The following is a 22,825-nucleotide window of genomic DNA, read 5'->3' as shown; positions in this document are numbered from 1 at the left end:
CTGTTGGATATTGACCGAGGAGCCACTCGGGTCATGTCTACGTAGTTCTCGAACCCGCAGGGTCTGCACACTTAAGGTTCGACGTTGTTTTATGCGTATTTGAGTTATATGGTTGGTTACCGAATGTTGTTCGGAGTCCCGGATGAGATCACGGACGTCACGAGGGTTTCCGGAATGGTCCGGAAACGAAGATTGATATATAGGATGACCTCATTTGATTACCGGAAGGTTTTCGGAGTTACCGGGAATGTACCGGGAATGACGAATGGGTTCCAGATGTTCATCGGGGGGGGGGGCAGCCCACCCCGGGGAAGCCCATAGGCCTTGGGGGTGGCGCACCAGCCCTTGGTGGGTTGGTGGGACAGCCCAAGAAGGCCCTATGCGCCATAGATAGAAAATCAAAGAGAAAAGAAAAAAAAGGAGGTGGGAAGGAAGAGAAGGACTCCACCTTCCAATCCTAGTTGGACTAGGATTGGAGGAGAACTCCTCGTCCCCTTGGTGGCGCAGCCCTTGGGGCTCCTTCAGCCTCAAGGAAAGCCTCCCCTCCCCTCCTCCTATATATATGGAGCTATTAGGGCTGATTTGAGACAACTTTTGCCACGGCAGCCCGACCACATACCTCCACGGTTTTTCCTCTAGATCGCGTTTCTGCAGAGCTCGGGCGGAGCCCTGCTGAGATTAGATCACCACCAACCTATGGAGCGCCGTCACGCTGCCGGAGAACTCATCTACCTCTCCGTCTCTCTTGCTGGATCAAGAAGGCCGAGATCATCGTCGAGCAGTACGTGTGCTGAACGCGGAGGTGCCGTCCGTTCGGCACTAGATCGAAGCGGATCGTGGGACGGATCACGGGATGGTTCGTGGGACGGTTCACGGGGCGGATCGAGGGACGTGAGGACGTTCCACTACATCAACCGCGTTTCTTAACGCTTCTGCTGTGCGATCTACAAGGGTACGTAGATCAGAAATCCCCTCTCGTAGATGGACATCACCATGATAGGACTTCGTGCGCGTAGGAAATTTTTTGTTTCCCATGCGATGTTCTACAACACATCATTGGTTTGAGATTATCCCTCTACATCATGTCATCTTGCTTAAGGCGTTACTCTGTTCGTCAGGAACTCAATACACTAGATGCATGCTGGATAGCGGTCGATGTGTGGAGTAATAGTAGTAGATGCAGAAAGTATCGGTCTACTTGTCTCGGACGTGATGCCTATATGTATGATCATTGCCTTAGATATTATCATGACTTTGCACGGTTCTATCAATTGCTCGACAGTAATTTGTTCACCCACCGCAATACTTGCTATTTTGAGAGAAGCCTCTAGTGAACACTATGGCCCCGAGGGTCTACTCCACACCATATTTTCAGCCTTACACTTTTTACTTCATTGCACTTTCCGCCTTCAGATCTCACTTTGCAAACAATCTTGGAGGGATTGAAAACCCCTTTATAGGGTTGGGTGCAAGCTCTTTTGTGTTTGTGCACGTACTCTGGACTTGACAAGATTCTCCTACTGGATTGATACCTTGGTTCTCAAACTGAGGGAAATACTTACTGCTCCTGTGCTGCATCACCCTTTCCTCTTCAATGGAAAAACCAACGCAAGATCAAGAGACTACAGAAGGATCTCTGGCACCCTTGCCAGGGAAGTACTTTGTTGACGTAGCACCTATCACGGTGGTAAGCACCGCTCCCCTAGGGAAGATCATGAGCAACCGGGACCCGGCCGGCCGGTTTACCAAGTTGGCCATCAAACTGGCCAACCACCACATCACCCATTAGTCGTGCACGGCCATCAAGTCGCAAGCCTTGGTGGACTTTCTCATTGACTGGGCAGAGATGGAGTACCTACCGCCGCCTCCCGATTCCACACATTGGCACAAGCACTTCGACGGATCGAAGATGCGCACCGGCCTCGGGGTCGGCATCATCCTCACCTCTCCAAAGGGGGACCGACTGTAGTACGTCCTGCAGATCCACTTCATTGTCTTGAACAACGTGGCGGGGTATAAAGCGCTCGCCCACGGCCTCCGGCTGGCCACGGAGATTGGCATCCGATGCATCTTGTGCTTTGGCGACTTTGACTTGGTGGTGCAGCAAGTAACCGGTGAATGTGATGCAAGGGATGCAAACATGGCCAACTACCGCTTCCTGGTACACTAGCTGACCGACGGTTTTGAAGGGTGTGAATTCCGTCACGTCCTCTGAGACGGCAACAAAGCTGCCGACACGCACGCCAAGATTAGCTCCACCCGGCAACCCATCCTAGCACGCGTGTCCCTCGAGCACCTGCGCAATCCCTCCATCACGCTGTCTCCAGAATCGTCTGTCCCGGGGGTTGCCGACACTGACTCGGGCGACACTAGCACGCCGCCTGGGCAAGCCGGCCCAGGAACTACTCCGTCCGTCCCGGGGGCTGCCGCCACCAACTCAACATCTGCCCCGCCTGACCCGTGAATCGCCCCACACGGCCTGAGGCTGCCAGCGCGGACACGGGGAGTGCCACGTCTGACTCGGGGACTGCGTCAGCCGGGCTACCGGCTGCCAACCCCGTCCCAGCCGACCTACAGGTGGCGACCGTTCTAACAGTGGTCGCGGCCTTGTCCTGGGTGCAAGCCTTCCTCAACTACCTCTTGAATGGGACCTACCCGTCAACGAGGTTGAGGCCCGACAAATCCAATGGTGGTCCACTGCCTACACCATCATCAACAATGAGCTCTTCAACCACATCGTATCTCGGATGTTCCAGCATTGCGTCGAGTCGGAGAAGGGACAAGAGATTCTCCGAGACATCCACCAAGGCGAGTGCGGTCACCATGCCACCTCGTGAGCCGTGGTGGTTGATACGTCTCCAATGTATTTATAATTTTTATTGTTCCATGTTGATATATTATCATTCTAGGATACTTTTGGGGTATTTATTTAGCAGTTTATATTATTTTTGAGCACTAACCTATTGACCCAGTGCCCAGTACCAGTTTATGTTTTCTGCGTGTTTTTCACTTTTCAGATTTTCCACACCAGACGAAGTCCAATTGCCCTGATATTTTTGGGTGAATTTTTTGGACCGAAAGAAGTTCAACGAGCATCGGAAGAAGGATGGAGGCCTCACGTGTGCCCACAAGCCAACGGGGCTCAGCCTGGGGAGGGGCGTGCCGTGATGGCTTGTGTATCTCTCGTGGCCCTCCCGACTCCTTTTTTGGCCTATAAATTCTCAGGTACCCTAAAAACATCAGAGGGAGTCCCAAAACACTTTGTATCCGCAAGTATGTGTTCCTGCGGGAGGCCATCTGGAGCTCCATTCTGGCACCCTACCGGAGAGGGGATCAATCACGGTGGGCCTCTACATCAACCTTGCTACCCTCACAATGATGTGTGAGTAGTTCACCACAGACCTACCGGTCCATGGCAGTACCTAGACGGCAATCTCTCTCTCTTTTGATATTCAATACAATGATCATCACATCTTCGCTTTGATCCACATGATGTAATTCACTTTCGTGCGTTGCGTTTGTTGGATCTGATGAATTGTGGGTTTATGTTCAAATTATTCATGATAAATATTTGATTCTTTTCTGGAATCTTATATGATTCTTATGCACATGATTATGATAGCTTCATAATTCTGTCCGATCTATTGGAATAGTTTGGCCAACTAAATTGATATTTCTTTGGCGTGAGAGTTCCATTGTGGTAGGTTCAGCCTAGTGAATTTATATATCTAAGTGACAAAAGGAAACAAGATGCATCCTTGTGTTGCTGCTACTAAGGATAAAACGTTGGCGTTTATTCATATTTTTGAGTTTACTTTGTCTACATCATGTCATCTTTCTCCAAGCATTACTCTGTTTTACTTAATACTCTAGATGCATGCTGGATAGCGATCGATGAGTCGTGTAATAGTAATAGGTGCAGGAAGGAGTCGACCTATTTTTTTATGGACGTGATGTCCATATACACATGATCATTGCCGTGAAAATCGCATAACTATCCGCTTTTCTATCAATTGCCCAATAGTAATTTGTTTACCCACTGTATGCAATTTTCCATCAGAGATGCCACTAGGGAAAGCTATAGCCCCCGGGGTCTATTCACAACGTATTGATAAAACCTTAAATACCTTTCTGCCATTTATTTGTTTTATTTTTATTTTTCAATTTACAATTATCTACAACTATCTACACACCTCACTTGCTTGCAAATAACAAGACAAGAGGATTGACAACCCTCTTGCCCGCGTTGGGTGCAAGTCGTTTGTTCTTTTGTGTGCAGCCACTGAAGACGGTTGTGGTTGATATTACTATTGGTTCTATAAACCTTGGTTTCATATCTAAGGGAAATACTTAGCCACATTGTGATGCGATAAACCCGTTCCTCTTCACAGAAAACCCAACGCAGATCACAAGTATCAAGAAGGATTTTTGGCGCCGTTGCAAGGGAATATCATCACCAACTATCAAGTAACTCCACACAAATTTTCATTCACTTGTTACTCTTTATATTTGCTAGTATATTTAGTTTGTCTCATAAAAAATAAAAATACATTTTATATGTTTGCTTGTTTTGCTCGTCACTAGATTGCATCTTCGCTCTCTAGTTTGCTTGTCTTGCTTGTTACTTTGCTTGCATGGTCACCATGTCTCAAGATACTACTAAGTTGTGTGAATTCTCAAATACTAATAATAATGATTTTATTAGTACTCCTATACCTCCGTCCACTAGTGCGTATGCTTTTGATATTAATGCTGCATTGCTGAAACTTGTCATGAAAGAGAAATTTTCGGGAAGTCCTAATGAGGATCCCGCTTCACATCTCAATACTTTTGTTGAACTATATGACATGCCAAATAAAAATGATATGGATAATCAAAGCGCAATTGCTCCCTAAGGTGGTTTTGGTAATTAATCACAACATATGTATCATTGAACTAATGATTTTATCCAAGTATATTTCAGAAAAGTTCAAAGATGCATTGCCAAAGGATTGTGAGGAGAAACCCCTTGATCCATGGAAAGGAAAAGGATTGTCTCAATCTTCAAAAAGAGGACTCTACATTTTTCATTTGTGAGAAATCACTGTGAGTCCATAGGAAAGCCAATACTATTAAAAGGGGGTGAGGTATTATGATGAATTGGTTGCTAAAGTGCTCAGAGATAGCCACCAAAAATATTCACTCATTCTCCTATAAATATATTTATCCCAAGCCAAACAAGCAAAATCGGTGCCACCAACTTTAACACTAGACCCTACCAATTTTCCCACTGACAGATCCTTTGCCAAACCCTAATCTGTCGGTACCACCAAGTTTCACATAGGTGGCACGGAAAGCATTTGACTAACTTTCTATTGAGAAAATTCCAAGAATCGGAATTTTCGAGATTGGAATCGGTCTCACCGAGATTTGGAAAGTGCTCTAGGTCATCGTATTGGTACCACCATGAATTCATTAGTTGCCGCATTTAGTGCAACTCGGTACCACCAAGATTCATTTCCGTGTCATCGAGTTGGGCAATAATGTTGTAACAGTTGGATTTTGGGGAATGACTATACATACCCCTCCACCTCCTCTCATTCGTAGAGGAAGCACTCAGAACACACACCCACTTGCCAGATCCATTTTTCTGAGACAGAGACACCTACTCATGTGTTGATATCAAGATATTCCAATCCAAACATTTGAAACTTGATCTCTAGCCTCCCCAAGTTTCTTTCCACAAAATCAATCTATCCTACCCATGCCAAATCTGTGAGAGAGTGAATGAGTGTCGAGGAGACTATTTTTTGAAGCACAACAGCAAGGGTTTCATCGTTCTACCGCATCTATTACCTTTTCGAGTGTGGTGCCTCCTAGATTTGTTAGGTGTCGCTTGGGAGCCTCCTACTTGGTGTTGTGGAGTTTCACCAAGAAGTTTATAAGGACAAGGACATTGCCTACTTCGTGAAGATCTACCATGAGTGAGGCTAGTCCTATGTGGATGTAAGCCATGGTGGAATAGACAAGGCTGCTTCTTCATGGACCCCTTGTGGGTGGAGCCCTTCGTGGACTCTCGCAGCCGTTTCCCTCCGTGGGTCAAAGTCTCCACTAACATGGATGCACGATAGCATCACCTATCGGAACCACGCCAAAAATCGCCTTGTCAACCTTTGCATTTGATCTTTCTTCCCTATCCTCTAGATTACATTAGTATGCCTTTACTTTCTGCAGCTATACTCTTAGATATGCAGGTGTAGGGTGAACGTGACTAGTCATAATTGCTAGAACTGGCCCACAACTAAAATTGGGAAAATGATAAGTTTTTATTTTGTCAAGTAGTCTAATCACCCCCCTCTAGACATATTTGGGATCCTACAAGTGGTATCAGAGCTTTGGTCTCCATTGCATTGGTTTCACAACCTAGGAAAATATGGCATCTAGTGAGGGAAATTATCACCGTAGAGGTCCATATTTTGATGGTACAAACTTTGGTAGTTGGAAGCATAAGATGAAAATGCATATTCTTGGTCATAGTCATGCCGGTTGGGCTGTTGTTCATGCTGGTGTGCATGATGATTTCTTCGGAGAAGGAAGAGAACCAGACCATGATGCGACAACAAAATAATTGAAGATGTTGCAATACAATGCTCAAGCCTGCGACATCCTGTTCAATTGCTTGTGCCCCGAAGAATTCAACAAAATCATACGCCTTGAGAATGACAAGGAAATTTGGCATACTTTGATTGATATGGACGCAGGTACTAATTCCGTTAGGGAATCTAAGTTGGATGTGCTTCAAAGTCAGCTTGACAAGTTCAAGATGAAGGATGGTGAAGGAGTCGGTGAGATGTACGCTAGGCTAGCTTGCATCACAAATGAGATTGCTGGCTTAGGAAGCGAAGAGACGACTCACAAATTCATTATCAAAAAGATACTTAGAGTCTTGGATGGAGGATTTGACACTGTGTGCACATTGATCCAGAGGATGCCTAACTTCAAGGATCTCAAGCCAACTGAAGTCATTGTAAGGATTGTTGCTCATGAAATGTCACTTATGTACAAAGATGAGTTGCACAACAAGTCAAGCGGTGCTTACAAAGCCTCAAGTGATGCTCCCGCTACTTCAAATGACAACCTTGTTACCAATGAAGAGATCAACCCCATGGTTAGAAAATTCAACAAGTTCTACTAGATTAGAGGCAAAGAAAAAGCTCAAGCTCAAGATATGAAGAGAAGGGTTCATCAACTCATGATAGAAATTGCCACAATTGTGGAAAGCCCGGACACTATTACAATGAGTGCTCGGCTCCCCACAAACGAAGAGAAGAGCCACCTAGAAGACGAAACTCAAGAGATGAGTCACCTCGCTGAGAGAGAAGGAGTAGAGAAGATCATTATGAATGAAGACACTCTCGGAGAGGCAAGGAATCGGAAAAGAAGGACAAGTACACCAAGAGCAGCTCAAGAAGAAGACATCAAGCTCACGTTGGTCAATGGGTTTCCTGCCCCGAGTCCAACCACTAATCTGAGATACGCTACCACTTCAACTCTAACAATAGTCAAGATGAAGGTGTTGTCGGTCTTGCACTTGTTTCCTGCAACTCCTATGACTTATTTGATTCACCGAATGAAGGGATTGGAAATTGCGTCATGGCAAAAGACCCCAAGGTATCACACCCCGTGTATTTTGACTTTGATAGTGACGAGGATGACTTGTTAGGAGAGGATGACTTCCTCTATGATAAGACTAGTGATAACATTGAAAATGAACATGATAATAATCATGCTAGTCAAGAGATTGAACGACTAACTAAAGAATTGAACACTCTGGAGTTAGCTCATGAAACTAGTCTATAAGATCATAGATATCTTGCAAGAACTCATGATAAGCTACGCTTCGAGAAGCTAAATTTAGAGCAAGGGCATGAGTTTCTGAAAGCAATCAATGACGATCTTCGAAAGAAGAGTTCTTCCGATCTATACAAAAAATTTCTCTTATCTACTTTTGTTCCACAAGCTAAACCTAAGAACACTAGTAACAAAGGCAAGAAAGTTTCTTCATCTAGTAACAACAATGCTAAAGTTAAATCAAATAATGTAGTTACTAGTATCTCTCTTCATTCCACTAATGATTCTCTTAGCCAAGTTACACTTGAGCAAGAAAACAATTTATTGAAAGGAATTATAGAGAGAGGTGTCTTCAAGAGTCTTGCCGGAAGTAAAGTTCGATGAAATTGTGCGCAAGCAAGGATGACATCGGAAGAAGCATCGTGTTGGCTACTTCAATGCCAATGGAGTTGAATGTGAAGAATGTTAATAGGCCATCCCAAAGTTTTCTCCCCAAAAGGAGAAGTATGATCCTATTTTCCCCAGGGGAACAAGCTCTCAAGATGACTTTCTAACACAAGACCAGAAGGGCAAGGGAAAGCTTCAGGAGGAGATTGACTCATTTGAGGAAGAATCCCAAGACAAGGTCAAGTGGATTCACAAGGACACTTCTAACACCACTTCATCTAGTTCTACGAGGACTCCAAGGATCCCCATCAAGTTGATGTGGGTACCCAAGAAGAAGAACTAGAGAAGTTCTTGAGGGGTGACTCCGCCAATGAAATTCACTCTTATTCATTTTGGCATGAACTATATGCAACCAACTCCAACCATATACATTAGTTCAATGAGTCACCTATTCCCTCATAGGTAAGCACGGGACAAGGTAATTAATGTATCCTTGGAGATCATATCATATGCATTTTATTCCATGCCCATAGATATTCTTGCATATGTTCCTTGTGCTTTGGGACTAACCCATGTAGGTGAGAAGAGTAAGAAATAACAAGGATTGCTCCCAACTCAAGATGAACTTCATAAAAAATGAGCATCCACCACCACTACACCTACTTGAAAGCATAATTTCCCCCTAAAGTGGTTTTGGTAATTAATCACAACCATATGTATGAACTAATGATCTTATCCAAGTATATTTCAGAAAAGTTCAAAGGTGCATTGGCCAAAGGATTGTGAGGAGAAACCCCTTGATCCAAGGAAAGGAATAGGATTGGCTCAAGCTTCAAGCAAGAGAAATCTACATTTACATTTGTGAGAAATCACTTTGAGTCCATATGTAATCCAATACTAATAAAATGCGGTGAGGTATTATGATGAATTCGTTGCTCAAGTGCTTAGAGATAGCCACCAAAAATATTCACTCATTCTCCCATAAATATCTCTGTCCCATGCCAAACAAGCAAAATCGGTGCCGCCAACTTTTCCACTAGGCCCTACCGAATTCCTAGTGACAGATCCTTTGCCAAACCCTAATCTCTCGATACCACCAAGTTTCACATCGGTGGCACCGAAAGCATCTGACCACTTTCTTTTTAGAAATTTCCGAGAATCAGAAATTTCGAGATTGGAATCGGTCTCACCGAGATTTGGAAACCGCTTTAGATCATCCTATCGGTACCACCGAGATTCATATATCGGTCTCATCGAGAATTCAAAAGTTGCCACATTTAGTGCAACTCGGTACCACCGAGATTCATTTCGGTGTCACGGAGTTGGGCAATAATGTTGTAACGGTTGGATTTTGGGGAATGCCTATGTATACCCCTCCACCTCCTCTCATTCACAAAGGAAGCACTCATAACACACACCCACTTGCCAGATCCATTTTTCTAAGAGAGAGCCACCTACTCATGTATTGGGAGCAAGAGATTCCAATCCAAGCATTTGAAACTTGATCTCTAGCCTCCCCAAGTTGCTTTGCACAAAATCAATCTAACCTACACATGCCAAATATGTGAGAGAGTGATTGAGTTTTGAGGAGACTATTTTTTGAAGCACAAGAGCAAGGGGTTCATTGTTCTACCGCATCTATTACCATTTGATGGATGGTGTCTCCTAGATTTGTTAGGTGTCACTTGGGAGCCTCCTACTTTGTTTTGTGGAGTTGAACCAAGAAGTTTGAAAGGACAAGGAGGTCACCTAATTTGTGAAGATCTACCATGAGTGAGGCTAGTCTTGTGTGGACGCAAGCCATGGTGTAATAGACTAGGCTGCTTCTTCGTGGACCCCTTGTGGGTGGACCCCTCTATGGGTTGAAGTCTCCACTAACATGGACGTACGATAGTACCACCTATCGGAACCACGCCAGAAATCGCCATGTCAACCTTTGCGTTTGATCTTCCTTCCCTACCCTCTACAATACATTTGCATGTCTTTAGTTTCTGTTGCTATACACTTAGATATGGATGTGTAGGGTGAACGTGACTTGTCATAATTACTAAAACTAGCCCAGAACTAAAATTGGTAAAAGGGTAAGTTTTTATTTTGTCAAGTAGTCTATTCACCCCCCCTCTAGACATACTTCTTATCCTACAGATAATGATATTGTGAAATTAAAATTGTTTCTTTTTCACTAAAAGAGAAAGCCAAAGCTTGGTTTTCATCTTTACCTCGTAATAGTATTGGAACATGGGATAAGCGTAAGGATGCTTTTATTGCCAAGTATGTTCCTCGTGCAAAAATCATCTCCCTTTGAAATCAAATAATTAATTTTAAACATCAAGATCATGAACATGTTGCAGAATCTTGGAGAAGGATGAAATTGATGATAAGAAACTTTCCAACGCATGGCTTAAACTTGTAGATGATTATCCAAAATTTCTATACTCGACTAAACTTTGTGTCTAGAAATCTTCTAGATTCTGCCGCAGAATGTACCTTCATGGAGATGACCTTAGGAGAGGTCACCAAACTTCTGGACTACATCATGGCACACTATTCTCAATGGCATACCGAAAGAGCTCGAGTGAAAACGTGGACGCTCTTATGAATTTGGTTGCTAATAAAAATGCTTATGTTCATCCTAATGATATGCCTTTGTCTACCTTAATTGAACAAAATAATGATGCTATTGATGTGAACTTTGTCTCACAAAATAGTTTCAACAACAATGCTTATAGGGGTAATTTCAATGCTAGGCCATATCCCTGTAATAATCCTAATGGTTATGGAAATTCTTATGTTAATTCTTATGGAAATTCCTCTACAAATTCTAATAGGATACCCTCTCATCTCGAGAACACAATAAATGAATTCATTAATTCTCAATTTTTTTCAATATTATGGTAGAAGAAAAATTGCATGTTGTTGATACTTTGGCTAAAACATGGATAGGATTTCTCTTGATGTAGAAACTCTAAAAAAGGCTTCGCCTCCTAAGCATGATTTTAGTGATACTATTAAATCTATCCAAGTTTCTATTAATTAAAGTAGCGAGAGGACCGCTAAGCTAAAAGCTAAGCGGGAATTCCTAGAAAGAGCTCTTCCACCCAATTTTTACTGAAATCATGATGAAGATCTTAAAATGATTGGTACTTGTCGTACTGAATCTTTTTTTAAGTATCTAAATGTTAATGATAAAGGGACTTGAGATGAGTCAACTCTAGCAAAGGAGTATCCCATTTGTTTGGAGGGTGATGATTTTTATGCTAAAACTGAAAAAGTGGGTTTGGAGAGGTCGAAACTTTGACTAATGATGTGCCCACTATTTTGGATTACAAGGAATTTAATTATGATAATTGATCCTTAGTAGAATGCATTTCCTCGCTTCAATCCATTATTAGCTCAGACAATGTTTATGAACAAAACAAAGCTTTTAATCAACATATAGTGGAAGCTACGGTAAAATCTTATGATGAGAAACTTGAGCTCGAAGTTTCTATTCCTAGAAAGTTGCATGATGAGTGGGAAGCTACTATCAAAATTAAGATAAATAAATATGAATGCAATGCTTTGTGTGAGCTTGATGCTGGTGTTTCAACTATACCTAAAACTTTATGTGATGTGCTTGTTTTCACTAATATAGAAGAATGTTCCCTAAACTTGCATCTTGCAGATTGTACCATCAAGAAACCCTTCGGCTTGATATTGATTGCAACCCTACATGTACAATTATACTTGGAAGACCCTTTCTTCGAACTATAGGTGCAATCATTGACATGAAAGAGGGAAATATAAGGTCCCAATTTCCATTAAAGAAAGAAAATGGAACACTTCCCTCGAAGGATAATTAGGCCACCGTATTAATCAATCATGAGAGCCACTTATGGGTGGAGTGTCAAAGATGAAAACATTTGAAACTATGCAATATGCCTAGCAAGGGGTGTAAAACAATAACGCTTGTTGGGAGGCAACCCAATAGTTATCTTTATGTTTGCTTTTTTACTTTCTATTTATTTGTGATAACATGATTATTTCTACTGTAATGATTGTGTTTTTATGTTTTAATTAGTGTTTGTGCCAAGTAAAGCCTTTGGGATTATTTGCATGATGAGTAGAATTGATACGATGCAAAAATAGAAACTTTGATGTCGAGTGCAGAATTTTTCTGATTTTACTAGAACATCTTTTTAAGCTGAAATTGTTACACACTATTTATTTGAAAATTCCTGAGTTTTTCCTAATTTTTTAGAATTTTTGGAGTTACAGAAGTATAGGTTCATTACAAATTACTACAGACCGTTTTGTTTTTTCAGATTTTGTTTTTTGCATGTGTAGTTTTCTTGTTTTGATGATACTTTGGATTGTATCGGAGGATATAATCTATGGAGGAGTTAATATATAGTACCCTATGCTAAAATAAAATAAGAATCAACTTGTAACAACACCTCACCGTATTTGATATGTTGGTTATACTAACGGATCTCACAAAGTTTTGTTGAGTTTTGTGTAATTGAAGTTTTCAAGTTTTGGGTATTGCCCTGATGGACAAAGGATAGGAGAATAAAAATCCTAATCCTGGGGATTCCCTAGGCACCCAACGTATTATTCTAGGAATACTCAAGCGTCTAAGCTTGGGGATGCCCCGGAAGGCATCCCCTCTTTTCATCTCAATACATGTGCATGTTACTTGAAGCTATATTTTTATTCGTCACATGATATGAGTTTTGCTTGGAGCATCGTTTAATTTTTTTCGCCTTTACTTTAAGTTTACCACAATCATTGTTTGCTAGACACACCTATTTGTGAGAGATACCCCATCATCACAATTTGTTAGAATTCTCTATGTGCTCCACTTATATCTTTTGAGCTTAGCAGTTGCTCTAGTACTTCACTTATATCTTTTTGATCAAGGTAGCGTGTAGATTTTATAGAAATAGTATGCTCTTGTTATTAACTTATATTTGTTTGAGAGCTGGACAAATGGTGAAGGTAATTTGCATAAGTCATAAGACTAGATCAGAAATAATGGGTATTCAATGAGTGATAATTAAAAACCATCATCTAGCACATATACAGAAGTTGTGGGTTAATGATATTGACGTGGTAATATGAAAAAGGTGTGAGTACATTACTATTAATTCAGAGATGTGTATATATTAAGTGGTTTTAAACTTCTAGTCCATCAAATTTTTTTAAAAGGGCATGGTAATGATGTGTGAGCATTTCTATTCCTCGTTGAAATCCTAATGTTCTTTTGAGTCGGAGTCGCACGATGGTTAATTCCTACCAACCCTCTCCCTCGAGCCATGTGTGGGGACCCTGACTTATAAGTCGAGATCGCCGAATGTATGTGTATAGTGATCCCAAAGTTCAATGCTCAGTGAACACACAGAAGCTGAATACAAGAGTCTTACATCCATACATACCGTGTGATACAAATAGAGACCATTAAGGTCAAGTCTTACATAGATAGGGCCTCGAAGGCCGACACACCAAACATAACTAGCAGCGAATAACTTTATCAAAAGCGTGAACCTGAGCCATCTTCCTTAAACCTGTAAGCATTCTGACTGGGAAGCGTCCTAGTTCGCGTGCTCGACCTCAACGAACTCTTCTCCATATTCCTGCTCTTCCATGCCTGGCCAATTAAATAACCAGTGGAAAGCCAAGGAGTACTTTGAATGTACTCGCAAACAACCCATGATGTGGAACAAGGTAATAATAATGCATGACACGGTGCTAAATAGGTAAGTTTTTTCGGAAAGCTAATATTCACATGCAATGACATGATCAAACTTGTAAAAGCATGCATCATCTTGACGTAGATATCCATATGAACAAGTTATAGTTATCATCATAAGCTGGGATTGAACGCCCCATGTTCAATCCTCATACCAAGTCGTCAGACTTAGCTAAGTATCTTCTTTCTCATATCATCATCTTTTCCACATTCTCTCTCTCTCTCTCACACACACTTATTCGGTTTATTCGAAAACAACTGGACGTAGTTTAAGCAGCACCACGGAAATGTCCTTGACTATGGACACGACTATTCGAATAGTTTTACACTTTGTAGAGGTTGTGCGATGTACCCACGAGACTCGCGGTATATCACATACCCGAGGCAAGCACCCGAACAATGCCTTTCCCCTGGCAACACTAAACAAAGAGTCCACTCGATTGTTACCCAGCCCACAAGATGTACCTCATATGAGCCTCGCTCTAGATCATATCATCCACTTATGGATCAACGGTGTTGAAAGGATCGACATGGTTGACTAGGGGGGGGGGGTCGAATAGGCAACTACCAATTTTTAGCTTATACAAAGTAAAGGTAAGAGATAACCGCAAGTGGAACCAATGGAGACGAGGATGTGTTACCGAAGTTCCTTCCCTTTGACAGGAAGCACGTCTCCGTTGGAGCGGTGTGAAGGCACAATGCTCCCCAACAAGCCACTAGGGCCACCGATTCTCCTCACACCCTCACACAATGCGAGATGCGTTGATTCCACTATTGATGCCCTTGAAGGCGACGACCGGACCTTTACAAACAAGGTTGGGGCTATCTCCATACAAAGCTTGGAGGCTCCCAACTAGACCATGAAGCTTCACCACAATGTAATGTGGCTCCGAGGTGACCTCAACCGGCTAGGGTTCTCAAACAACCAAGAGTGACAAGATCCGCGAGGGATTAGTGGGGGGAATCAAATATCTCTTGGTGGAAGTGTAGATCAAGGCCCTCTCAAGCAATCCCTAGAAAATCAACAAGTTTGATTGGCTAGTGAGAGAGATCGGGCAAGAATAAGCTTATGGAGCAACAATGGAGCTTGGAGAGGTTAAAGGTGAGCTCCTAAAAGAAGAAGAAACCTTTATATAGTGGGTGGGGGGGTCAGATCCAACCGTTACCCACCCACCACAACAATAGCCACGCGGTACTACCGCACTGGGAGCGGTACTACCACTGTGCATCTCACCAACCACTACTATCGTGCCTAGTACTGTGGGGGGGGGAGTATACGAGAAAGTCCATCGGAGCGGTAGTAAAAAAATACTACCGCTGTGAGGGAGGTAGTACCGCTCATGGAGCGGTAGTAAAAAGTTACTACCGCTCTTAGAGCGGTACTACCGCTGACACTAGCGGTACTACCGTTGGCCATTTTGCATAAACATCAAAGATGGGAATGGAGCTCCATTGTAGCTAGGGAAAAGTTGGTGCACTAACTGTGTACCTGATGATTCCATCCAAACCTTTCCAACGCAGAACCCCTCTTAATAGTACGACTTTCCTACGACTCAAATCCACCAAAGAGAAACGTGGAAAGCAACCGTCTTCGAGAGATTCTGAGGGCCATCGAATCGTCTTGTGCCTAGATATGAATTATCTGAAATGCTCAATGCACACGATTAGTCCGCACATGCATTGTCGTCAATCACTAAGACCACTCAAGGAGAAATATGCCCTAACAATCTCCCCCTTTTTGGTGGACTGATGAAAATACATGATTTGCACATAAAGGATATAGAGGAAGCATATGCAAAACCCAAAATGTACAAACTAGAGACAAGCTCCCCCTGGGTGTGTGCATACCAACACACAACCAAGGAAAAACACTCCCCTAGATTTTATAGACTAAGCAATCCTTGCAACAAAAAGCGTAGATATTTATATATGGAAGCAAGGCATAACATGTGAGCATGAAGATAAAGGCACAAGATAATAAGACTCACAAGCTATTAATAAAATAGATAATAATGAGATAAAGGATAGGGAAGATATAGCATATGTCTCACACCATATGATAAAGTCTGACGTCTCATAGTTTCACCCATAAAGCAAAGACAACCAACGAAAGCAACTAAAGTTCAACAAACAAAACAACCACGAAAACGAGAAAATGAGAAAATCCTACACTCTCCCCCCTTGGCATCGGGACACCAAAAAGGCAGAGAGGACACCTACGAGATAGGTGGTAGCTCGAACTCGAGAGAATATAGCCATCAGTCTTCGGTCTCCTCCTGAACATAGTCCTTATCTGAGTCATCATCAGAGTCCTGGTCAGACGCAACCCATTGTAGATTGTTCTTCTACATCCACTCAGCCTCCAAGGTGATCTCTCACTCAGATCCACTAGAGATGTGCACATCAAGCTTCCTCGTGATCAGCTTGTCACGCTGACGACTCTCCTTCTGAGCGACATGGGTCTTGTACTGTCCCTTGGCCTGCATGCAGAACAAGGTCTTCATCCTGTCGGTGAGGTTTTTGGCCCATGACGGCTCGACAGAGGAAGGCATATGTGACTCTGGAGCAACCTCATCCTCATCAGAAGCCCTAGGGGCAACATGTGTAGTTGAGGTGTTTGCCCATTTGTCCTTCTGGCGCAGTTTGATGGGTTCATGACGAATCCAATTAGGAGCAAGAAAGTCAATAGCTGGAAATGCCTTGGTCCACGTCATCTTGATTAGGTAAAACAGGTAAGGACCATAGATTGGGACCTTACGGTTGAAGACCAGAGAGTACAGCTCGCTCCGCATAACATGAGAGACATCCAATAGTCCAGACGGGCAAGTCCGCCCCTTCTAACACACGATAAGCATATCTACCAGGTATGAGTGGACCTGGTCCTTGTTGCCAACTCTAGGAAATAGGGTGTTGCGAAAAATGCGGTGCAATACATCTAGAAAATGGTTCATAACATAGGAGACCTCACCAGATGGGGTCTCCTTCACAATATAGAATGGTAGCAACTTCTCCTTGGCTATAGCAGTAGGGTTAGCATGTGGGCGCAGGTCAACTGGGTGGTAAAGCCCCTCATCCTGGACATTCAGAAGATCCATGAAATCCTTCCAAGTAGCAGACAATACTTCCCCATTTGTCAGCTAGGTCATGGTGCGGTCATCATCAGTGTGAAAGTGAACAATAGCGAAGAAGTGTGCCACTACCTCGTAATAAAAATCTTGCTGAAAAGTGATGAGATCCTCAATCTGAAGCTGTTCCACTATGGACAGAGCATCACCAGAGTATGCAAGGTCTTTCTTCAAATGGTTGATATCAATCCACTGCACAGGAACATACATATGCTTCTATGATTGGATGACGTCTGCAAAAATAAGAAACTGGTCTTTATTCCAGAACATTGCACCTCCAGGGAACTGTTCCCTATTGCTGTTGTAGGGGTTGATCTTTCAGCGCAGCTGAAACTCTGCAAGTGGCATGGTATTCCAGTCAACAGTTTTCCTGGGCTTCTGAGCAGTCTTCTTGAAATTGCGCTTGCGTGCTTTATAACCTTCGGGGACATCTGATGAGCGGGGACGCTTGGAGCTGGCATCCTGAGGTGGGTTAGAGCGCCTGGAACCACCACCTATGATACGCAAAAAGAAAACTCAACACAAAAGGACACAATACATCAAGGAAAATATCAAGAATCAACGGAAAATCCCAAAAAAAGGAGAGTGCAATGTGTATGCTAAACTAGGAGCGGTAGTACCGCTCTGAGAGTGGTAGTATTGCTGCTCGAGTGGTACTAAAAGTTTACTACCACTCTAACAACGGTAGTACTGCTCCGTGGCGGTAGTACCGCTCCAGGAGGGGCGGTAGTACCGCACGCAAAGTAGAGTGCTAGATCTGACAGTTGCATGAAATAAAAACTCCCCAATCCTTCTAACAAAAATCCGGATCTAGAACTATTGCATAAACATGTCCATCACTAGCACGGCATAAAACACAAAAGGGGTTAAAATCGCCGACAGTGTTGGTGGGAGTGGTTTTTCCCTTCTTGACATTGTCACCCCTTCCTTGTTGTTCATCTTATTATGAGTACTCTCACCCTCTTTGCCAAAGACGTCCTTGAGAGAGCAAGATGTCTTGGTCTTGTTTTTCTTTTTCTTCTTAGACTTGGTTGCAAACCCAAGTCCTTTCTTTCCTGCAACTTCCTTTTGATTACTCAAAAGATCATTTAGATTTTCTCGCCTTGGATGCACGTAACAACACCCTTTTGAAGCCATTCTTTCAACTTTGCATTCTGCTCCACAAGATGCACATGCTCACAACAAGGGTTAGTAGCACAAGCATTATCAATTGAAACAAAAGGAGCACAAGTAGAAATCTCCTTAGTTTGTTTTACTTGGAGTTGATCATGAGACTCCTTAAGGGAGGAATGAGCACTTTTCAAGACCTTGTGGGCCTTGTCAAGTATGTCAAATTCTTACTTGAGTCTATCATGGCCAACCCCAAGTGCAACTTTCTCAGATTTAAGCACACGAGTAAGAACACTAGCATGATCAAGATTCTTTTGGAATTTAGCATGATCAACGTTGTGTGACCCCTCAAGAGTCAAACGAAGACCACACTCTTCTTCTAGAGCAATGGATAGTTCTGCTATCTCATCGACGTAATCACGACTATGTTCTTGCATCTTGGAGATAATATCCTCATGAGTCTCAATGAGATCATTGGATTCACCAAGTTGTTCCAAAAGAGCAACAATGTGTCTTTTTCACCCTTGATCTTACACAAGAATTTATCAAATTCATTTTCATCAAGTTCCACTACCTCACTATTGTCAACACAGTCTAAAAAGGAAGGAGAGGTAGTGAGAGTGGTCTTGATGCTAGGGGTTACCTTATTGATACCTTTGGCCATCAGGCACTTGGCGATATGGTTCTTGTTAGTGGCACGAAAGACAAACCTTAGGGGAGGAAGTGGAAATGGCGACGGTGGCCGTTGCCATCCCCTCACGGCCTGTATCGTCTTCATCATCATTGGAGGTGTACTCTTCATGGGCCACCAAGCCTCTTGGATGAGTCTTCTTGGTGAAGGTGTTCTTGCTAGGGAAGGACTTGGGCCTATACTTGCGAATTAGCTTGCCCCCGTTGTCCTCCCTCTTCTCATAAGGACAATCTGCAACAAAGTGACTCACATTGCCGCAGTTGTAGCATGTCCGTACTCGTTGTTTGTTCTTGGACCCACTTGAGTTGTCCTTGGAGAAGTTGGGTCTTGAGTTTCTTTTGTTCCCCCAAAACTGCCTTGAAGCAAGAGCCATGTGCTCATGATAAGCGTATTTTGTGTCACCCTTCGATAGAGATCACTGGGATCCTCATCTTCTAGCATCACAAAATCATCAGCCTGATCAAGGACCACTTCAAAGTTAGACCGTTGAATGCTTGAGCTCCCCTTGTACAACACCATGATGTGCTCCCAATAGCCCTTTGCACGAGTGAAGGGGCGCATGTGTGGGAGATCTTCTAGTGGAACTGTGGATTGAAGGATGAACAATGCGGAATGATTGTATTGGTTGTCCACCTATTCTCTTGGAGTAAGGTACCTTGGATCATGAGGGTAATAGCCTTGCTAGATGATTCTCCAAAGATTTGTTGAGCTGTGATTCAAATGACTTGATGAAAAAACCCAATTAGCAAAATCACCTTTAACAAGTTTTGGAGGAGGTCCTAGGTTACTAATATGCGGGGTAGGAACTGGTCCTCCAGAGACTGTGGGAGGGGGAACTGAGGCAAATGTCCTCGTCCCATTCTTGTCATGTGGGGAGGAAGTTTGAGTACCTTTAACCGCTTCCTTGTCGGAATTGGCCTCCGACACTGATGAGGTGGGTTTAACCACAAGCAACGGGTCGGGATAATTCCTCATCCTCTCAAGTAGTTCTTTAAGCATGGATTTGACTTCGGTCGACACATGCATCTTGAGTGAAGCCATGGCCTCATTCAAATAGTCCCGTGTGACCAAAACTTCCTCCACGGCCTTGCACCCTTCGGGCCGATCCTCACCATCGTCAACCATACTCTTCGGGTGGTGAAACCCATAATAAAGAGACGTAGCTCTGATACCAATTGAAAGGATCGATATGGTTGACTAGAGGGGGCTAAATAGGCAACTACCAATTTTTAGCTTATCTTAACAAATTAGGGTTAGCAACATAAGGTTCTCTATGTGAACAACTAGGTGAGCAACCTATATGATGCTAACTACAAGGATAACAAGTGCAAGCAAAGGATATACCATAACAACAATAAGTACAAACTAAAGGTAAGAAATAACCTCAAGTGGAACCGGTGGAGACGAGGATGTGTTACCGAAGTTCCTTCCCTTTGACAGGAAGTACGTCTCCGTTGGAGCGGTGTGGAGGCACAATGCTCCCCAAGAAGCCACTAGGGCCACCGTATTCACCTCATGCCCTCACACAATGCGAGATGCCGTGATTCCACTATTGGTGCCCTTGAAGGCAGCGACCGAACCTTTACAAACAAGGTTGGGGCTATATCCACAGAAAGCTTGGAGGCTCCCAACTAGACCACGAAGCTTCACCACAATGGAATGTGGCTCCAAGGTGACCTCAACCGTCTAGGGTGCTCAAACACCCAAGAGTAACAAGATCCACAAGGGATTAGTGGGGGAAATCAAATATCTCTTGGTGGAAGTGTAGATCAAGGCCCTCTCAAGCAATCCCTACAAAATCAACAAGTTTGATTGGCTAGGGAGAGAAATAGGGCAAGAATAAGCTTATGGAGCAACAATGGAGCTTGGAGAGGTTAAAGGTGAGCTCCTCGAAGAAAAAGACACCTTTATATAGTGTGTGTGTGTGGGGGGGGGGGTAAGATGCAACCGTTACCCACCCACCACAGCAATAGCCAAGCGGTACTACCTCTCTGGTTGCGATACTACCGCTACTAGGAGTGGTACTACCGCTCTTCATCTCACCAACCATAGTAGTAATTTATATTAATACCGTGCCTACTACTATGGGGGAAAAGTATGTGAAAAAGTCCGTCAAAGCGGTAGTAAAAGAAATTACTACCACTCTGAGGGCGGTAGTGTTGACATGCAACTATTCCTGAGTTGATGCCTCCACGACAATGGAGCCAGAAAAGAGCTGCTCCCAATTGCTCAACAATTAGAAATTATCTTGCAATAGCCCACCAGCGCATGGGATTGAGGCAGTTTTCAAGGGTAGAGTATTCAACCCAAATTTGTTGGTTCGCGCGACGGGAGGAAAAGAATATTCTCCAGTATTAGCAGTTGAGGCATCAGCTCAACCACACCTGAAAGATTAGTGTGTGCAAGCAAAGTATCAGTAGCAAAGTAGTATGATAGCAACGGTGCCAGAAACGATCTGTTGACGAGGCAGACTATTCCTAACGGTTGTATAAATGGCGCCAGAAAAGTATAGTAGCAGGTAGCAGCAACATAACGAGTAACAGCAGTGGAAAGGAACAACAGTAGTGATATCAGTAGCAAGTAATAACAGTAGCAAGTAGCAGCAGGGCAAAGCAGGTAGCAACAACAAAAAGTAACAGTAGCAGCAATAGTAGTAACGGCAGCAGAGCAAAACAAGTAACAGTAGCAATGGGACAAACTCGTAGGCAATGGATCGGTGATTTGTCAGATGACATTCATCATGTAACAGTTATAACACGGAGAGATATGTGGCTAGCTCCCGTTCGTCAATGTGATGTAGGCATGCATTCCGTGTGTAGTCATACGTGCTTAGGGAAAAGAACTTGCATGACATCTATTGTCCATCCCTCCCGTGGCAGCGGGGTCCAAATGGATACTACGGGATATTAAGGTTCTCCTTTTAATAAAGAACCGGAACAACGCATTAGCACTTGGTGAACACATGAACTCCTCAAACTATGGTCATCACCGGGAGTGGTTCCGGTTATTGTCACTCCGGGGCTGCCTGATCATAACACATAGTAGGTAACTACAACTTGCAAGATCGGATCTAAAACACACATATATTGGCGACAACATAATAATTTCAGATCTGAAATCATGGCACTCGGGCCCTAGTGAGAAGCATTAAGCATGGCAAAGCAATCGCAACATCAATCTCAGAACATAGTGGATACTAGGGATCAATCCCCGTCAAAACTAACTCGACTACATGATAGTCTCATCCTACTCATCACCGCCCAGTGATCCTACGAATAGATTACTCACGAACAATGAAGAGCTTCATGGAATTGGAGAGCGAAGAAGGTTGATGATGACGATGGCGACGATTTCCTTGATCCGGAGCCCAAAACGGACTCCAGATCTGCCCTCCAGATGAAGAACGGGATGTGGTGGCGCCTGTGGATCAAAAACGCGATGAAATCTTCTCTCCTGATTTTTTCCGGGATGGAAGGGAATAAATAGCGCTGGAATTGGGGGCGGCAGAGCCACGTGGGCCCCACAAGCTTGGTGGCCACCGCCAGGGGGGAGGTCGCGGCTACAGGGCTTGTGGCCCACTGGCCCGTCCCCTCCGGTGGATCTTTGCGCACGTATTTTTCATACTTTTCAGAAATATTCTCCGTAAATCTTCAGGACATTCTGAGAACTTTTGTTTTTGCACGAAAACAACACCATGGCAATTCTGCTGAAAACAGCGTCAGTCCGGGTTAGTTCCATTCTAATCATGCAAATTAGAGTCCAAAACAAGGGCAAAAGAGTTTGGAAAAGTAGATACGATGGAGACGTATCAACTCCCCCAAGCTTAAAACCTTGCTTGTTCTCAAGCAACTCAGTTGACAAACTGAAAGAGAAAGAAAAACTTTGAAAAAATCTGTTTGATCTTGTTGTTGCAACTATGTCTAACTCATAACCAGAATTTCAACAAGATCA

The sequence above is a fragment of the Hordeum vulgare genome, chromosome 3H, assembly GCF_904849725.1.
Source record: "Hordeum vulgare subsp. vulgare chromosome 3H, MorexV3_pseudomolecules_assembly, whole genome shotgun sequence".
NCBI classification, from domain to species: domain Eukaryota; kingdom Viridiplantae; phylum Streptophyta; class Magnoliopsida; order Poales; family Poaceae; genus Hordeum; species Hordeum vulgare.
Note: the sequence above shows the minus strand (reverse complement) of the source record.